This window comes from Anas platyrhynchos, chromosome 6 (genome assembly GCF_047663525.1).
Source record: "Anas platyrhynchos isolate ZD024472 breed Pekin duck chromosome 6, IASCAAS_PekinDuck_T2T, whole genome shotgun sequence".
Taxonomy (NCBI): domain Eukaryota; kingdom Metazoa; phylum Chordata; class Aves; order Anseriformes; family Anatidae; genus Anas; species Anas platyrhynchos.
This window is the reverse complement of record NC_092592.1, coordinates 16,110,653-16,129,872: the sequence shown is the minus strand read 5'-3', so window position 1 is coordinate 16,129,872 and position 19,220 is coordinate 16,110,653. Positions and strand designations below refer to the sequence as shown.

At 42.8% G+C, this 19,220-nt stretch overlaps 1 protein-coding gene across 15 annotated transcripts in view; it reads left to right on the top strand.

Moving 5' to 3' along the window:
* ZMIZ1 (zinc finger MIZ-type containing 1) overlaps window positions 1–19,220 on the top strand; it is a 345,842-nt gene that overhangs the window by 63,994 nt on the left and 262,628 nt on the right. For 4 of the 15 annotated variants that reach the window (XM_038181585.2, XM_038181588.2, XM_038181589.2 and 1 more), the window contains exon 3: window positions 3,771–3,838. The exons of the other annotated variants lie outside the window; for them this stretch is intronic. The gene's annotated coding sequence lies outside the window, so the exon portion shown is untranslated. The remainder of the gene's footprint in view (window positions 1–3,770; window positions 3,839–19,220) is intronic. 15 annotated transcript variants of the gene reach the window in all.

Below are 19,220 nucleotides of genomic sequence, written 5' to 3'. Positions count from 1 at the left end.
GGCTGTGACAGATCGTCAGGCAACCCTTTCTGTTATAACACAGACCAGATGTGAACCATTTTACAGAAAATACTGGAGAAGTTACTTTTTGTAATCAGTGGTAGCAGGGCCACACAGACTTCAGCTGTACTTTCAAGTCTCCTTCTCTCTCTTTCTTCAGCTGAATACCACGAGGGTACTAGCTGAAAGACTGATAACTTCTACCTAGCAGAAAGGTCTCACAAGCTTTATGCAGTATGGCAGAGTGATGATTTTCCTGAGTACTGAAACAAAACATGCACATGGAGAACAGAGATATCCACAGCAGCAGACTTAGACATATGCTCATAAAGTAATGTGGATATTGAAACTTACATAAGCATAACCATACACCCACACAACTTACAAGACTAGACTTATTTTCAGCTGTCTTATTATCAAAATTGCAATTTATATAACATTATGTGAGTTAAAGGAATTCATGAAGCAGAATTCCAGAATTGTTTGAACTTTCCTGTTTCTATAAACTTTCACTCTTTTCATCTTCAGGCTTGTTTCCATCGTAGCAAGCAGAGCAGTAACTCAGCCTGCGTAAGAAGTATCTTGTGAAAAGCACTGGAACTTGGAAGCACTGCAGAAAGCTGTTTTAGCACTTACTGTTAAGCTAATTACAGAACGTTTCCTTTAGACCCAGTCACTCATAAGGCTGCTGGCAGCCCCCCACTGAGCACCCCGTGAGGAGCTCCGCACGCTGCTGTCCAGTGCTGCCCAGGCTGCGCCGAGCAGCAGGGCCGGCCTGCCCAAAGCAGCAGAGGTGCAGGCCTCAGCCCCAGGCAGTTTGCTTTCCTGGACTGGAAACAAGTCCATTTTGTGGGAGGAGCACGATGCAGTTATTCCCAAAGACTACGAGCGTTAATCTCTTCACGTGGCTTTGTGAACCTGGGCTGGGTTCTTTATTTGTGTACGGCTCTGTTAGGCAAAACGGTGGCGCGGTTGCTGCGAGCATGCGCGTGGGTGTTCGTGCTCAGGGCTCAGCCTCTCCAGAGGTGCATGCAGGAGCTGGGACCAGTGTGACATTTGTGTGCCTTGCTGGGTCTTGCAGGCAAGCTCCATCCTCCTGGGACTAACTGCAGCCATGGTTTTATTTTCCCTGCTCAGGCCTAAGGGGTTTGTGTCACACACTTAAAACTGGAACGTGGCTTTGGTCAAAGATCGCCGTCCTAAGCTGTGACATTTGGGTGCGTTGCAGCTCCGGCTGAATAAAACCCGCTGCCTTCCCTTGTTCGAGCACTGCGAAGTTAGCTGGGTGTTTGAGTATAAAGGAGTTCACCATTATAAAACCGGGCAATCTGCAGAGAATGAGGAAGCTGAGCGCGAGCCTGCAAGCACAGCTTGTGTACATATTTGTTGAAAGCTAATTGGCAACGCAGTTGCCTTTCAAAGTTGTTCTTTCACCTATCAGTAGAGCACAACTCTGGTACTTAATGTACTGTAGATTACGTAAACACTACCCTGAAATATTTGTACAGGCAATTAACTCTTGTTTTTACACTACTTGGAGTTACAAATGGAATCTTGCTGCAGAGCTTGGAATACTTCTGTTCTGAGCTATATTTCATAATTAAATTAAATAATACTTTCGTCCAACTGGCGAGCATTGAGAAAAACAAGGGGTTGGTTATGCTGCGAGGAGCTGACAGTCTTTAAAATTCAGTATCCAAGAAACACTGACACAGTTTGTACCACATTGTTGAGGAAAAACGTTATTCACGAGAATTTTATCTGGAACAAATGCCTGCCTCCTGTTGGGTTGTGGTGTTTGAGGACTGCAAATGCTTATATAAGTAACGTTGGTCTGTATTTTCTATGGTTTCTGATGGAGCAGCTCAAGGCATGCACGCGGCATAGGATAGTTGTTATCAGTTGTGCTGGTCTCATCTAGCATGGTGTTGATCACTCTGAGGATACGTAGACACATTTATTTTTTTTTCCTTCTTTCTCTTCTCAGACTTGGTTATCTTACAGATATTTTTGTCCCTGATGGAATTAAGTCAGAGCTCTACAATTTGTGCCGAATAATAAATCTACTAAAATGTAACCAATTGGTAACAACAGTCTCAAAGCTAGTTCTTCATCCTCTACAGTTTATTCACAAGTACTTGACCTAATACGACCATGAACTTGAATAAAATGTTAATAGATTTTATTGCGGTTCCTAGAGTGACTTGCTGCCATGATAATAAACCAACATTTATAACACCAATGGCTGTAGCACATTGGTGCTTAACAGAAGTGTAGATAATTTGCTCCCTGAAGGTGTGGTGAGGGACTGCTTAAATTAGTTCAGCAGTACTTTACATATAATCAAACAGGCTGAAGGAGGTAGAAAATAAAACTAAATGAATCAACCCCCCCCTTCATACCTTTCTTGTATGAAGACCTCACAACTAGATTAGATTGCAGTTGATTGCACTTATTTCTGAAGAAACTATTTTTTAGTATGTTGCAGAGCAGTGCAAAAGTGTTAGTGCCAGTGGCTAAATGTACAGGCATCAGCCCACTTGGAAGTTTCGGGTTTGTTCTCTAAACAGTCCAAAACAATTGCATCTATATTCAGATAGCCTTCTGTCTTCTGCTATATTTCTTTTTCTGTTCTTGTAAGAACTTCTCCAATGCAGAGTCTTCTTTAGTTAGGAATACAGGAAAGTTTAAGAAAGTTACCTAAGACTGGTCTGTCTACAGTCTCTTTCAGATTTTACTTCCTCAGATGTCTAGTAAAATGTCCTTGACACAGGGAATCACAGTTCTGTCTCTTTTTACGTCCTTTTGTTCCCTGAGTTTTGTTAAGGATTCTTCCATCTTTAGCCAACTTTTATGTGCGTGGAGTCATGCTATTTGGAGGGAAGAAGTAGGTGCATAGAAAAGTTTTTGAAACGCCTGATTTCATACACAGCCCCTCTTTCTGTGAGATAGAAACAAGCTAGTGGCATGTATGGATGAAATCAAAAGAATGCTGCAGTTAATGATGATTTTCAGTTGCATCTAGAACTTCTCTCATATTCCTACAAAGCCTGCTGTAGAAAATTAAAGACATTTGATGAAGTGTTACCTACTTGCTAGAGACAGGAGCAGCCATAATGCTTCCATCCAGTTGTTGTCTTCTGGGGTCTGTATTTGTTTGTTAAAGTGATACTAGAAAAATTATAAATAAATCACTTAGCTTAAGGGAAAACATTGGTTTCATGTTTCTTTGTTTTAGAACTTTTAAACAATACTTCTTATAAAAATGAGTAGATTTATGTTTAATCAGCAGGACAAGATTTGTAGGTAGAAGGTTTTAATTTTTATCGGGTCAGTTGGTGTACTTAGAAAAATAAACTTTCGTGGACATGAATATTTCTTCAGACTGACGTTTTAATGAAGCAACAACGTGTCACTCATTTCAGGTTGATAGTCTAACCTGTCTCAGTTAAATTTCTTAATCCAAGGTCAGTAGTCTTCAATTCTTAGTGAGTGTTGCAATCTGTAAAAAGGCCAGGGAGTTCGTAATCTGATCTTCGTGACTAGCTAGGAAGGAGGTTGCAGCCTTGAAAGAAGCTGAAGCCTACTGTAGGAGCCTATTTTTGAATAAATGAGTATGATTGGATCGTAGTGGGAAATGCAACATTTTTATATGCATTTTAATTTGATGTATGATTTAATCATGGCCGCTTCAATGATTTTTGAAAATGTCAGCTGTCATTGTAATTCAATTTCTTCGTTTCTACAATGTGCCTGCCATTCTTTCCTAGATGGTTGACGCTGCCCTAGCGTCAGGCTTTTCTCCTGGTCTTTTCGCTGGTCTGTGTCAGTGGGGTTGGTAAGTGACCATTATTTGAACTTGTAAGACAAATGGTATAAACAGAGGTGAATGAACTGGAAGCTTGTGGTTGTTTGTAGGGACTCAGGATCCAATCTGTAGTTTATCCATTTCAGCCTTCCTTCATTGAACTACTCTACTACACTGGCTTTCTGGGAGAGCACACTTTTGTTGGTTTTCGTGCTAACTATAGCTAGGAGCTGGTGCCATTTGGTGCAGTGTTACTTCATACACCAAGGCAAATAACAGTAGCAAATTTTTATCTTGCAAACTTTTATCTTGCCTGGCTTCCTCTGTCACCAACTTTCACTCGTTGTCACTCTTAGGCATAACTTCCAATAAGCCATAGGAGCTGGCTGAATTAATGTTTTTGGAGCTCGGGTTGCACGGTTGCTGGGCTATTTTTCTTACTGATAGATTTGTATGACATACTTATAACAAGTAAATGGTTAAAAAATGTTTGACTTTGTTTTTTCTCTTTTCCCATGGAGACAGAATATCTAAAGCACATTAATCTGTGTGTCTGACTCAGGTATGGTGGATTTCAAAACTAGGTAAACTGTAGGGCTCAGTCCACCCCCCCCCTTTTCTCCACCCCCACATCCAGAGAAAGAAGTAACCTAGTATCTGAAGAATGCAAGTTATGCAGATGTTCAAAAGGCCAAATAAAACAAATAGATGGGCCGCAGCTGCTAGAACAGCATAAAGCGAAGAACATTTGCTGCTGTGATGAGAATGCTGTATTTCAGCATGCCTGGCTCTTGCCCGTTTGAGGAAAATAGCATGGTGAATTAGTTTAACCAGTTTTTATCTTACTGTGATTGCTTTCATGATTGTCAAGATTTCAAAAAAAAACCACACAGCTTTTAATGAGGAAATGGGAGAATAAGTGGCACTGTCCTTTCATGGGAAGGGAAGGGGAATTCTGCAGAAGCATGAATGTTGTGCATTGTTCCTAATCTTCCAGTGAGAGGTGACAGACTTGTATGGAAGTATCTGCAATAAAAAAAATCCCGCAGCTGGGAGAAGTTTGTGTGTTGAGATGTCTTCAAATATCCTAAAATTAAAATTTGAGACCTGACGCCCTGCAATATATTACAGATCAACTTGCCATTAGAAGTTCTGGGACTGGGGGGAACTGAAGAAGGTTCACTGCCTAATATATTCTTCTAAACTGGATGGCATCTGGAGGAAAAGGTTAAAAATGGTACCATGTATGTTGGGACCAAATCAATTCTCAGATTTGAGTAAATCATTGACATGCAGATTAGGGAAATTGTTCAACAGTTGATCTACTATTTTAGGGCATTCCTAAGCAACACAATGGAGTGCCACGCAGAGATGCCCAAGCAAATACTACCCTCCTCTGGTATGTTCACATAGCACAACCCTTTGAAAAAATTTACTATTGTCCTGGGAATAACATGGGCATGTCACAGTAACATAGCGATACACCTGTGGTCTACGGGAGAACTCACCTCTCCTTTGTCAGCATTTCATATTGCTGCATCAGCCCTTGTGCAGAGTAAACTCACTCACCTGTGGGGACCCATGTACATCTCATAAACCGGGGCAGCTTACTCTCTATTTTTTTTTTTTTTTTCAGTATAGGATATAGAACAACAAGTGAGATATGTTTGTCTTCATCCTGAGCCTTTGGAGTTTGCTCATCTGGGAATTGCCACAGTGAAATGTTGGTTTTAACTGTGGGATCGCATGGGGTTGGTCACCCACCTCCTCTCCTGGTCAGATGTCCTGCTCAGGGTTTTCCATTTCCTTAATTCTGCAAAATCTAGTCTGACAACAGCTTGACTTCTGGGAAGAAAAAAAAAAAAAAAGACAATGTCATAATTTTAAACATCTGCTTGAGTTAAAATTTTGGACTTAAAATGGATTTGGACTTGTACATGTATGTTACATACATGTGTGGAAAGTACATCATTCAAGAAATTTGTCAGCTCCTGTGTATTTTGGAATTTGATTCTAGGGCCACACTAGATTTCTGTATTTTTCTTCTAACAAACAGACAGAACCCAGAACTACATAAAGTTCTGAGCTGGGTGTGATTAGACCCTTTTCTGTTAGTGAATGCTCCCAAACGGCTCTGAAACTTGTTGATTTCTGAAACTGAGATTTTAAGTACTAGATCAGTTAAATTTTCATCAGAATAAATGCAATGCAGCTAGATAAGACAGATGGAAATTAGTCTATGAACAACTTGCTGTTTTCTGCTGTATTTTTGTAGGTGGGTCTTAATCCAAGAGTAGGTTTTAAGTAGCTTGGTGAATCTCTGAGTTGTATAAAACTTCGTGCAGTCCTGCCTGGTCCCTCAGAAACCCCTTCATTTCCTCAGAGGCTCAGCTGTGCTTGTACTCTGTTCGTCATTATAGACTCTTCTTGATCTGTAGGCACCAAGCTGCTTGCTGTGCCTCTTACCTGCTGCAGACCCAGTATTTGAAACTTCTCTTCCCTAAGTATATTCAACAGCTCCCCATGAGAAGGAAGTCATCCTGCGCAGAAGTCCACTAATCCAGTCATATAAAGTAACATAATATTTAAGACAGAAACTAAATGCTGTCTTGTACATCTGTAACTTCTTTTGTTTCTGGATTTCTTGACCAAAGAAATGTGCTGTTTTGTGTCTTCATGGATAAGGCTATGGACATACTGTTGTACCAGTGAAGGGCCTTCAGAGAAGATTAATTCTTCCATTTCATGAAGAAATGTACTGCAGCATGATTATTTGAAGAGGCCACTGATGCCTGCTTGCAAATACAGAAATCCTCTCGCTAAAGTATAAGTAATGTTTAAAAAGAAATTAGCAATGAGACATAAAAGAACACTTTTGCCCACTTAAAATGGTGTTGAGTCATACCATTAAGGCTTTTAACTTGCTTATTTGCATTGCAAACTTGTTATGAAGTCTATCATTTTCTCTTGGGGAAATATCTCTTGGGGAAATTGAACTCTCTTCTTCAGTTGATGACATTTGCACAATATGTTTCTGATGTTTGAGGAGTGGTGGGCGTGATCTTCGAGCTCTACTAGTACGGTAATAGAAAAAAATGATAGTAAAGACATGCCATGTGACAAAATCAACTGTCCTGGTTTTATTATGTGCTTTTCTCTAAGGATGGCTACAAATTGACCCCGAATGAAGGATAGCTAAACAGATCGGGAGCAAAGCAAGCCATTGTGTTGTGTGTGGTCACCCTGTTACTGAAACGTGCTCTGAATTTCCTTACTGAGTGGTAAAGGAAGCAGGACTTGTCTGATAAGACCATTGAGCATAGTAGAACTGCTTTGTTTTTTAAACTTCATTATATAACTAATAACTCATGATTCAAGTGTAATACAGTGTATTATTCTGTAGTAATGTGATGCTTTGAGGATTTTTGTAGCTCTGCTCGTGCATGTGTCTGGATTTGTGCTGTTTGTCCCTTTGAGTCGAACAGGAAGATGGACGCTGTTCGTGTTCATCGCATGCAGAGCTTGGATGTGTGGGAACATACGTGTCTGAGCTCTGAGTTGGTGTCTGCTGTTTGATGCCTTTATAAATAAGGGTACTAAAAGCCGTGGAGTTGTGGTACCTATGTGCTGTTTTCCTCACAGAGCCGGGACCTGGGTAATTTGTTGTGTGAAGGATATGTAACACCTCCAGTGCTGTAGATGACAAGGCAGATGACAAGACCCCCTGGTAGTTCATTCATTACTAACTGTGTTGCAGCAGTGCTTAATCTGTACTTGAGGGTGGATCCCCTCTATGGTAATCGCTCTGCTTGTACAAAGCAGTAGGCAATCCATGCCCTAAAACTTCATAGTATGAGTCGACAGCTGTGGAAGGAGACAAGGCACTCACAGGGGACATGATTTGTCCCAAGTCACGCAGAAAACAGAAGTATCAAGGACAGAAAGCAGCTCTCTTGACTCCTGCTGCAGCGCTCTGTCTATTGTCTGGCATGTCTGCTGAACCCACCAGGGCACTTGGGGATGGATTTCTTCTGGGTGGAGCTCCTTAACTAATAGTTGCAAGTTAAAAATGAAAGCCAGCTTTTTTTTTTTTTTTTTTTTTTTTTTTAATTTTCCTTCCCTGCCTCATTATAGTTCTCTTTTCCATATTCATGTTAGACTCTTTCCATAGTTAGTGTTTGAGATTTTATGGAAATACTGCTAGTCAAGTACTGCACTTGTGAGAAGGTGAAATGAGGACAAAACACAGGGGACAGATCAGAATCTTTAATCTTTGCTGCTGCGCGTAATTTATAAAATGCATTAATCTGGTTTCATTCATTTTCTGAACCAGTTTGCACTTTGTCTCGGTTGCCTTGCCTTCATTTTAGCTAGTCTGAAACCAATTTAAAAAAAAAAAAAAAAAAGGCATTTAGCTAACATAGCAAGGAGGTTAGCACTTGTCCTTTTTTTTTGTCTGAGATCCCGAGGGTCTACCCCACAAAGTTGTGGGGGAGTGTAAGTGGCGTAGTTATACTTAAACAAATCAATTTCAATGCAGAGTTTTCCCTGTCATAATGATCAGTTTGCAGCACAAATCTGATTGATTTTTCACAGTCCTGTGGAAGAAGGAAAAAAAAAACAAAACCAAAAAAACACCTAGTTGATGAATAGTACTGAGAGAGACTCAGGAGAGAGTCGTTTTGTGGCTGCTGGGAGAAGCCGTGGCTGCTGCTCACCTTTCTTGCTGCCTCCTGCTCCCGAAGCCTTCTGCATTCAGCCTGGCCTCTAGGGAGAAGCTGCCTACAAATTCGGTGGTACCCAGCAGAAACCATGAGCTCTGGAGAAAACAGAGCAAGGGCAGCAGTGGCCGTGGTGCAGAGCAGCGCCTTGCTGGGGTCAGCAGGGCCCCACCGGCAGCAGGGCTGTGCGCGCAGCCCTGACCCGATGCCAGCCGGAGTAGCCGGGGCACGAGGCTGCCGTCTCTTCTCCCTCTCTCTTTTTTTTCCTTGCTACAGATTTTTATAACTCTTTCCAGGGTCAGAGAGTGAGGAAATGAACTATTTGTTTCTAGAAAGGACAAAAACTTTGCACTGGAGAAGTGTGGGTCTCTCCATGGCGGTGCGTTAGCCGCAGTTCGCATGCAAGAGATCTGCTTTATTTTTACATCCTGATTTCTGGCCGAGTATTGCCCCCGTACTGACCCCTTTTCATCTACTCTTATGCAAGGTGTATTTAAATAGCTGGATTGTAAATCTGGTTCTGGAAAACTTCCCACCTTGCCTGCCGTTGCCCTCGGCCCTGCTGTTGTTCAGCCAGCGCGGAGTCCCCGCAGCAGCAGCAGGGCTGCCCCGCGCCTTCTGGCCTTCGCTTCATCTGCTATCGATCGTCTGCATGTGTCAAACTGTTGCTTCACATGCTCTGTTCTTTTGTTATGCACTGCATTTTCTAAGCCTGACTGTATTTTCTGACCTGTACTGGGAGCTCTAGGTAGAGGAAGCCTCTCATTTGGCAGTAAGTTGTGCGATATTTTATGTTGTACAGGGAGAAGGTCTGGTTGTGGAAGCACAGGAAGATTAACAAAGGACTGTTAAACATGGTAGTTGGTCTCAACTACATATTTGTTAGGATACCACAGAATTTTTAAAATCACAGGCCTGCCTATTAAAACACCAGATTTTATTACTTCAATTACTTGCTTTTGAAAGATCTGCCTTTCTACTGAGATGAAACGCAAGGGCCTGTATTCATACCAGAAAATGTTTTTCTGATTTTGTTCATCATCTTGACGTTCAAATGCAGGAACATAAAAAGTTTACAGAAAATGTGAACTTTGGACTGATTTTGGTGGTATTTTTTTCTCGTCTCCTGCCTGTATTGCCTATGCAGGGTTCTCTGAGCTTCAGCATAGCCAGAGGAACAGGAATCCTGGGGAAGTTAACCAGAGGATCTGGCAGGAGAATTTTATTCAATCCCACTTTACCAGTCTGAGTACCCAGAAAAGACATTTGTGCATTGATTTTTAGGACATGTAAAGAGCAAGACTCTGGCTGGTTTGGTTAGGCTGCTTTTTGGAGGGGGAAAAAAAAGGGGAGGAAAAAGCTAACAGCTGAAGTGTCAGCTGTTTCTGCAACGGAAATAGGCAGGATTTGACGGAGTTGGGAGCTGTGGGCTGGGAAGATATCGGGGACACAAAAGCCTTAGCTGTTCTGAGCCTGGTGCTCTATAGGGAAGGAGTTGAGAGGATAACATAACTGCTAGAGAACATATTAATGGTGGGAAAAATATTGTCTGCTTTTTTGTCAATCTGTTTCTATAACTCAGAATCGAGTGCTGTTGCACAGGGGGGCATATAACCACCTTAGCTGATACGCTAATGCAGACTGGGGCTTGGAGGAGAGGTGTAGGATAGGCCAGGTAGGGGCAGCAACCCTGAGTCTTTTCAGTTCTCCTTTGGGTGGAGAAAGTACTTGAGGTATGGGTAAAAGAAAGGTCTGTGGGATTGTGAGTGCACCAGGGTACGTTTGGAAGTGAATTGTCTGAGAAATAGAGAGGTCAGAACATGGGGCCTGGCTAGGGAAGGAGAACAGGCAGATGCGATATCGATGCCTGTGCCTTTCATAGGCTGGAACTAAGTGCTGCAAAACCCCTTGCAGGTTCTCAGTCTGTTTAACTGAAGAGCACAGATCTTAATCCTTGTTACTCCCTGCATCTCTTCAATTGCTTTCAGCCACTAAACGCAAAGGATCTGAACTAGACCGTGGGGCTCAGCTCTTGGAGACGTGAAAACGTGTCTGTGTTTCTTTCTCTTTCGCAACCCGAGCATGCATTTCAAAGGATTACAAAATCGGAGTCGATAATGCACGTTGGTAATGTTGCTGTGTCAAAACCTCTGCAAGTTCCACGGAAACTCCTAATTGTGGGTTTCAGGCAGGCCGGGCGATGCGCTTTGAGCACCATGTACGGCTGCATGTGGGGAGCTCGGTGGCAGCTGGGGCAGGAGGATGGATGTCAGCAGCTCTTCAGAAGAGGTTCATACCCAGGAATGACTTCCCCACTTAACAAATTAGTTTATTAGGAGATTATGCATATTAAGATTCAAATTTCTGGCCCCATTAAAGTGCTGTAGGAATTTTGCCACTGACTTCAGTCAGGCAGTGATTTTACTAAAAAATGCAACGAATCCAAAAGAAGATCCAGATTCCCCTCTGGGTGGTAGAGGTGTAAAAGATGGCTTAGGAATAGAGATGGGGGAGATACGCTGGCTGTGTGCACCTCACTTTCCTGTAGCAAGGAGAGGAAAACTTCCTCAATATGCAAGGTGTGTTTTACTCCTTTCACAGTTTTCCGATTTCACCTGATCATTGGGGGGAACTCTATAAATAGTTTTAATGTGGCCATTGTAATAAAACGAGGATGTTAAGAAATATGTTGTGACATGAAATGTTACTGCAAAAACTCTTGAAGTTTAAATTGGTCTTTTCACTCTATTATGATTTTGAACAATACTGTTATACAATTTGTAATTATGCAATGGTATTAAATATAAATTATTTCCATTAAGGAATATCATAATAAAATGTTCATGAATATTATTACTTCTGATCAACCACCTGTATATTCAGATATCTTACTTTATAATTCTAAAATATAATTTTAAAGCCAGTAAATATGCTTCCATTTACTGACATACTTTAAAATAGCCATTATTACAGCATTACTGATAAGGGGAACAGCAAAAACTCAAAATTTGTATTCTGTTATCACAAATTCCTGTTTCCTGGATCACGTCATTGACACTATATTTAATACTGTGATTTGAAATTAGGGTCTGAAGTGATGCTTGATGATAAAATTTTATACATATATATATACATAAATATACATATATACATATATATATATATGTATATATGTATATATATATATACACACATATTTATATATAAATATATAACTTCATACCTCTTCAAATCGCCCCCAGTTAGGAATACAAATTTTAGCTGATTCAGAAGGCAATAAAACAATCTTCCATGCATTTTTTTTTTGATGTAAACAGTCTGAGGTTTACTGCTGTGATGTGTATTCCAGAAGTTTCACAATGAAGTCTGTGCCTTTCGAGGAGCTGTTTTAGTACCCAGGAGCAGGCTGTCTTTGCCTGGAGTACTTGCTATCAAAAAGTTAGGAAGAATATTCAGTGGTTGCATTGGTCTTTTTTTTTTTTTTTTTTTTATATGACAGGTGCAAAATCACCCTGTAATTTATATAATACATGTAGATACATGGCAGAGCTAGAGTCTGACATTCCTGCTTCCTGCATCCAGACCATTCATTGGCTTAGCTTAAGAATTCAGAAAGAAGTCATTGAACTCATGAGTATTGCAGCTCCATTGATCATTTATCAAAACTTTCTTCCTCTGCTTCAGCCCAGCACTCGTTTGTGGCTGTGCAACCCACAAATGAGCATGAGGTGTTATAACCACTTCAGCAAATGTATATATCCTGCTCATTGGATAAGGCATCACCTTTTAGATGCAGAACATGGCTGTGGCTTACGAAGTGGAGTGCCTGTTGTTGGTTTATGTCTCGAGATTAAAGTTTGAAAAATGCACTGAATTTTTGTGGAATAAATTGTGTGGAGAAAAAACTGATCTGAAATCTATAAGCAATTTGTTCTCACTTGATGAGAATTTAGTCATTATTCCTTCACTCATAAACTTAGTGAGACTGCCTGTTTTCTATATACTCTGGGAGTGGGGGGGTGTTTTTGGAGGAAAAAAAAAGTTGATATCCAATGTTTTATATATAATTCAAGCTTTAAGGCGAGATTATCCTCTTTCCTTAGTAGTTGGGATATGCAGCCAGCTAAGCATACTGTGTTTTGTAAATTAATCTTGTCTGAAATGTTTGTGGCTTGTCTTTTTGCAAGTAATAATGAAAATCTGTATTTAATTCTTCTGCATCTTGTCTTTTGAACACATTTGGGTGCCGTTTTAAATGGTAGCTGCCAAAATCTTATTTTTGCAGTTAATTTTGCATATTTAAAGATTCATTGAAACGCTTTCTGTATGTTGTGGAGGCAAGGACTAAGCTTCTATAAATAACATGCTGCTCTACTCCACATTTCAGTCAAATTAAGAATTAGTGTTCTGCTCCTCAGTATTCTCAGTAGTGATGTACAGGAGGGCATCAGTGGATTTTATTCCCTGTCGGGGTGGGACTGCTTTCGGCAACTGCATTAAGTGTGGAATGATGAACTGCTGTTGTGGATGGCGTTTTCTCCTTAGTCCACTAAGGAAGCATTCCTGCTTATGCTGAACTTCTGTGCATCGTTGTGCACGTCCAACTAAGAGAGTTGTGCTGAGCTGCACCTTTTCTTGTGCACGAAGTTAGTATTGTCTATACATATTGTCTTTGTAGAGTTGTCTTCTTATTTTAAATAGCTCTTTTTTACTCACTCCTCAAATAATGTCATCCTCTCAGCCCTGTTATCCCTTTATGAAGTAGTCTGCTAAGGTAAATAATGTGCTTTGTCTGTGTTGTATTTCTAAAGCAGTAATTTTTGCCCATTGTAATGAAAATTTCAACCAGGGCAGACCCTGGGACCTCTTCAAAAGTAGTAGAGGATTACTTGTGTTCGTGAAGCACGCTGTGAGTATCATATGAGCATAACCCAGTTTGGTCCCCTGCCGTGCAGCAAACGTCTGGAGTGACAGCCATGTAACCATGCCTCGGGCATGGCGCTTGCATGGTTTGTCACAGGAGGTGCTCTCCGGGTCGAGTGGTGGGATCAGCTCATGTGCTGCTCATGGGATGGGAGCCGCTACCAGTCAAATAGCAAGAGAAGGGTTTTGGAGCATTTCCCACCCTGTGGCAGCGTCACTGTTGTGGGAATGATGATGAGGAATGGACTTGAAAGCTGAATCGATCCTTCAGATAGGTCACGTCTAGATCCTTACGCTGGAGCTTCTCAAAAGAAAGAGCAATAGAACAGGGGAAATAAAAAGGTTTTCAAAAACCAGACAAACAGGGCTTTGGTGTACATGCTACAACATATTCTTTGTAGCGATTGCGGTTTGGAAATGAGACTGACAGTGAAATGAATGTCTCTTGCACCTCACCAAATATCCTGTTAGCTCTTTCTGTCCAGTTTATTAAAAAAGCAGGTGACTTTGTGGCTCCGAATAGCTGAAACACATTCTTTCTTCTACTCCCTCTCGCACTGAAGGGTGTTACTACGTTTGGTCAGAAAGGAACAATTAAAAGTGATTCCTCACACTAAGTCAAAAGTGAATATAACTATGCTGTTTTCTTACTTTACTGCTTCTGAAATATGTGGTGACAAAATTTCAAGGTGCTGTAATGATCTCAAATGCCTCTCCCTGACAGTGGAACCAAGGAATTTGCCTATCCTGCCATCCCCTGCGGAGGGCTTAGAGGTGGAAATGTCTCCAGTTTAATGCTCTAATAAAAAATTTATGGAGAGCTAAACAATGCTTACCTGCACAGCTAACAGCAGCGGTGTCACCCGTGTTCAGTGTTGCGTTACGGTTGCTCATGCCACATGTACCTCTGGAAAAAGGACAGGGTTACCAACAGCTTTGCAATGAATTTGGTGGTGATAGATAAACACGGCATGAGTTAGGAGGAAGGGAAAGCCTCCCTCCCCTTGCTGGGGTGCTCTACCTCACCTCCCAGCTGGTGTGGGGCAGTGGCAGAGGAGCGATGCTGCTGGCAGCGATGGCCAGCCCGTGGCAGAGGGGCTGGTCGGGGGGTATTGCCCTGCGTGGTGCCCCTGCCCGCCGGTCTGCCCCTTCCCTCTGCGGAGAGACAGCTGGGGAACGAGGTAATCGGTTAATCACTGGTAAATTAGCCCTGCGTCTTTGCAGAGAACAAATGCGGTATTTATGTAAAAGTTGTTAGGAGTTTTTCTCTTTTTAATTAGCAGAAATAGATGCAAAATGAATGATGATTAGGCAGCTGATGAATTCGGTAGTACAATTATGCCTAAAGCTATGCCCCAGTACTTAATGCTGGATGCTCTGAGCAATCAAAGAAGCCTATTTATGTAATTTATTTATAAAACAAAGTTAGAAATAAAACAAGACTGTGTATATAGCAAGTATATCAACTTCAGTGCCTGACAAAACCTTTGTAAAATTCAATAATATAAATATTTTTAAAATACTCGTTTTAAAATGAAATAGAAACAATTCCATAGCAGCATTTTTACTGCAGTAATGGAAGGCCGTTCTTTAAAAACACCAAATCCGGAGCGTTTGCTAGAATTGAGTAGGGATTCTCCATGATTCAGGAATCGTGAAAACAAATTTCTTTTCTCTCCGTCTGGCAATCTGGGCTGGAGGAGAAAAGGAAATCAGAAAGCCCTGGGTGTCTGCTCTGGGAGGCTTTAAGAAAATGCGAGCCATTATGAGCAGCTGCCGCGCATGCAGCCAGTTGGGAAGGCTAAACTGATTAGTCTGTAAACACGGGGAGATGGTAAGTGTCGGTGTCAAAGGGACTGTGACAGTCATCAGATTGTGGTTTATCTCAGGCCGCCGTTTGAATGATGGCTCTCCCCCGCAGAAGCAGTTTTATGGCTTTGCAGAGCTATAATCTGAGCCTGGGCTGGCGGGTCCAGCACCGCTCGGCGCAGCTCCTGGGCTGCCGGATTGTGCTGGCAAGCCTGGGCTGCCTGTCAGCGAGCCTGTTACTTGCCTTGCACCAGCCAGGCATTGCAAGCCTAACATTTATTGGTCCCACCAGTGGGAAATGCCAGTTTCCACTGCAGAAGAGTATGAGCCTGCAGTGCAGAGGGTGACGGCAGCGAGGCTGCTCACAGGAGCTGCAAGGGGATGCTTCCTTTCCCTTACGGGTGGCCTGGAGCAGCGCAGTGGTTGCAGGGGACCCCCTGTGCACGGGGTGCCCGTCTCCTGTTGATGTCGCAGGAGGTGACTTGTGGGCGAGCACAGCCGTGGGCGCTGGGCACGGTGATGTCCACACCATGCTCACGGCAGGCGTCCCTCAGTGCTGCGGCCGGGCTGGGGCTGGTCTCTGGTGAAAGTCGTGTGGCTGCACTTCTGTGTGAAGCCGTGTGTCAAATCCACGCTTGGCTTGTGTGTTTGCTGCTGCTGAGGAGCAGGGAGCTCCGCTCCTGCAGACTTCTTGACTGGTTCAATTTTGGTAGCACCTCTTGGTGTAGTCTCAGGAGCTTAGGCCAAAATACAGCCTGCATTCATGGGAAGGAGAAGGGGCTTTACTTGTATATGTGGTGTAAGGGACCTTCTAGAGTCTCTTATTTCCCAGTAGGGACTGCCATTTCCCACAGCAGGTTTTCTGTCTTCTGGTTGATGAGTGAGTTCCTCCTGCCAAAGCTCTTTGGGCAGCCCTGAGGCCCTGCCACCAGACGCTCTGTCACCAATCTGGTAAGGGCAGCGGCTGCAGTCGGCAGCTCAGAAAGCCAGCACTGGTGGGGCTCCTCCATGTGACACCCATGCTTGTGGTCAAGGCAGGATGGGGTTTGGGATGGGTCTGGAGACCAGTTTTGGTTCTGCCCATTGAGAGATCCAGATGAGCTCTTCTGTGGTGTCCTGGGAGGATAAACCGTAAATGGAAACCAGAGAAGGTGAAAAGATGGCTGTTAAATACTTCAATCCGAGCAACAAGAAATTGTAAAGAGCATGGAGGGTAAGAGGGTATAGAGATGCTTCTGAAAAGGTTAGTTCTGCTGTTGGAAGTTCTGTAGCACAAGGGAAATAATTACAAACTTTTTAAGAATTCATAGCAGGAATTTCTAGGGAGCTTGGCTTGAGTTTTGGAGCAAAGGTTGCGGTCTGGAATTTGGATGATTCAGCAAAGTGCTGATAGAGGAAGAAAGTGAGTTTGTGGAGCAAGATATGAGACAGATATAGAGTACCATGTCTTCTTTTTTTTTTGCCTTCCATGTCTTCATTGCAGTCATGGTGTCTCTTCTGCTTTCATTCTGCTCACGTAAAGTAAAAATGCATCATATTTAAAGCGGCTACATAGATGTCATGTGCAGCAGCTTTTACAACTGGCCCTCTATATATTACTTGTATTTACGTAGTAATTTTTGCTGCTGCCATTTGAATTGTGTAAGAGCATCTTTCCCTTCCTTCCAATTCCCATAAGAGCAAACCGTCCCTCATACATCCTGAGGAGGCAGCTCCAACTGCTCGTATTCCTGGTATGAGCTGTATCTTTAATGAGGGCCTGTAATGGTCCCTCCACACTTGCTCAATGGAAAAGCATATTTCAAGGCAGAGTCTTTGATTTACAGGTTGTTGGCAGCTACCTTGAAATAGGTGTATTTATCTCTGCTTTCCTGGCCGAGGATTTGCATGCAGTGAGACAAGTAAGAAACCAGTTCCTGCTGGATGCGGCGGGCAGCGCTAGTCGATCTGCAAGCTGCGAGGGTGCTGACATGGGCTACTAGTTAGCAGGGATAAGAGACCATTGATTTCTGGCAAATACATTATGGGACAAGGCAAACATTTGTAAAAGCCATGGAGGGAGCGTAATAATATTCAGCACTGGAAATAAAGAGCGAAATTGATTTACCATGCTCCCATAAAGCAGTGTTCGTCCCCGCTGCCGAGTCCCTGTCCAGGCACCCACCGGGGAGCTGGGGGCGCCGGCTGCTCCAAGTGCCTGGAATTTGGCTGCCCCGAGGGGGTGCCACTCGTTTATAACCTGCAGCTGTGCCGTCCAGGCCCAAACTCAGCGTGGTAAACCCATCTGGCCAAGGACAGCCGAGCTCCTTGCCTGAGTCTGCTTCCCCTCGCCCCCAGCCCTCATCCGCCTTCTGTGCCCTCCATCCCACCAGGCAGCTTGGTCAGAGGATGTGTCTTCTTCCCATGTGGTTCTTGTGCAACTGGAAAAAATGAAAACAGGAGGTTTTACAGTCCTGGGTGAAAGCTAAACCAGCCCTGGCAGTTCAAGTAATAGTTATACTTAGCTTTTTTATAGTGCTGGATTTTTTCAAAGCGTCGGCATTTTGAAGACGTTCTTCCCATCGTTTCCACTCTGTCTTGATGCGTCTCCTCTAATCTCAGGGAGACGAGGGGAGTCAGCTTCATTATCTCTGTTGAGCCTGCAGAGGAGCATTAGAGCTTCTCCACACGCTGCACGCAGTCAGAGTGGCTTGGTGTATCCTCTTTGTTTTTACATTTAATTCCATGTCTGCCCTGTAACAACAAAGGCTAACATGGCAGCATCGCGCTGGAAGGTGCTGTTTCAGCTTGCTGCTTGTGTACCAGCTAGGGGACTTCCTCCTCTTTCAGAAGGTCAATGCTACGTGGTTTTGTGAATGTGGGATGCATTTCCAGGTCCTTAAAATATTTAAGTGCAAGGCCCAAAGGGCGGGCAGGGACATATTTTTTCTGCATGTCAGTGAAAACACAGGAGTCGATGGGTCTGGATATAACTTTGTAACCTCTGTGTGTCAAAACTGCAAACGCCCCCGCTTGATGTTGGGAGACAATAGGTTTTTCCATTTCGTGCTTTAAAAGCATCCTTGGTTCTCCAAGTGTTCCCTTAAGCTTTGCCTCTTGACAGAACAGACTTTTCTAAGTCTAGGCAATGATGCCAACATATTTGTCCCTTTAATAAGCAAGCAACCCTGTTGTGGTCTCTCCCATAGTAGTCACCCCATCTGCTTCATCTCTTGTGGCATTTCTGTCAGTTCTGGTTTGTAAGTCTGGCCTGCAGATTAGAGCTGGGGGAGCCAGGATCCTTATAGGATAAATAACCCCTTACTCTGTCGCAGCCATACGAAAACTTTAGGTCCTCTTACTAGGTCATGGTGATGCACTGTTATGGTATTATAATTGTGCAGTAATTCCTAAACAAGTGTTTTTGGCTCAGTCTTAGGTTTTGTGAACTGTCCTGTTGTGTCGCTGCTCTGGCTAGCTACAAGGCTGGTTTGCAGCCTCTGCTATGGCTCCTGCTTCCTCTTACATAACTAGAAGTTACTCAGCCTTACAACTAGATCTCGTTTATTTTTACGTAGAGTACAAAAAGGGATTGTGAGTTTTGGAATTGTTGTTATTTTTTTTCCCCCGGATACATATAACGATGTAAAAATCGCCAAAGTATGTATGGCTGCTGGTGCACCCTGTTAAAATCTGTGCAATGTTGATGTTTGCAGGTAAGTAATGTTGGGATATTGTTCCTTACATTAAATGCAAGAATTATTGTTGAGCTATTAATCTGTTGAAATATAAAACTGTAAGGATTTTAATAGTGACCTTTGTATATATAACTACAATTACTAGATATGTAGAAGACATTTTGGGTTAGGTACCACGTAGTAACTCATACTCTCACTTCCCAAAGGCTGCTGAGTTGATGTTATTTCCAGCAAGCTTGTTGAAAGTGGGAGGAGAGCATTTGCAAATGGTTTCTGCCACGC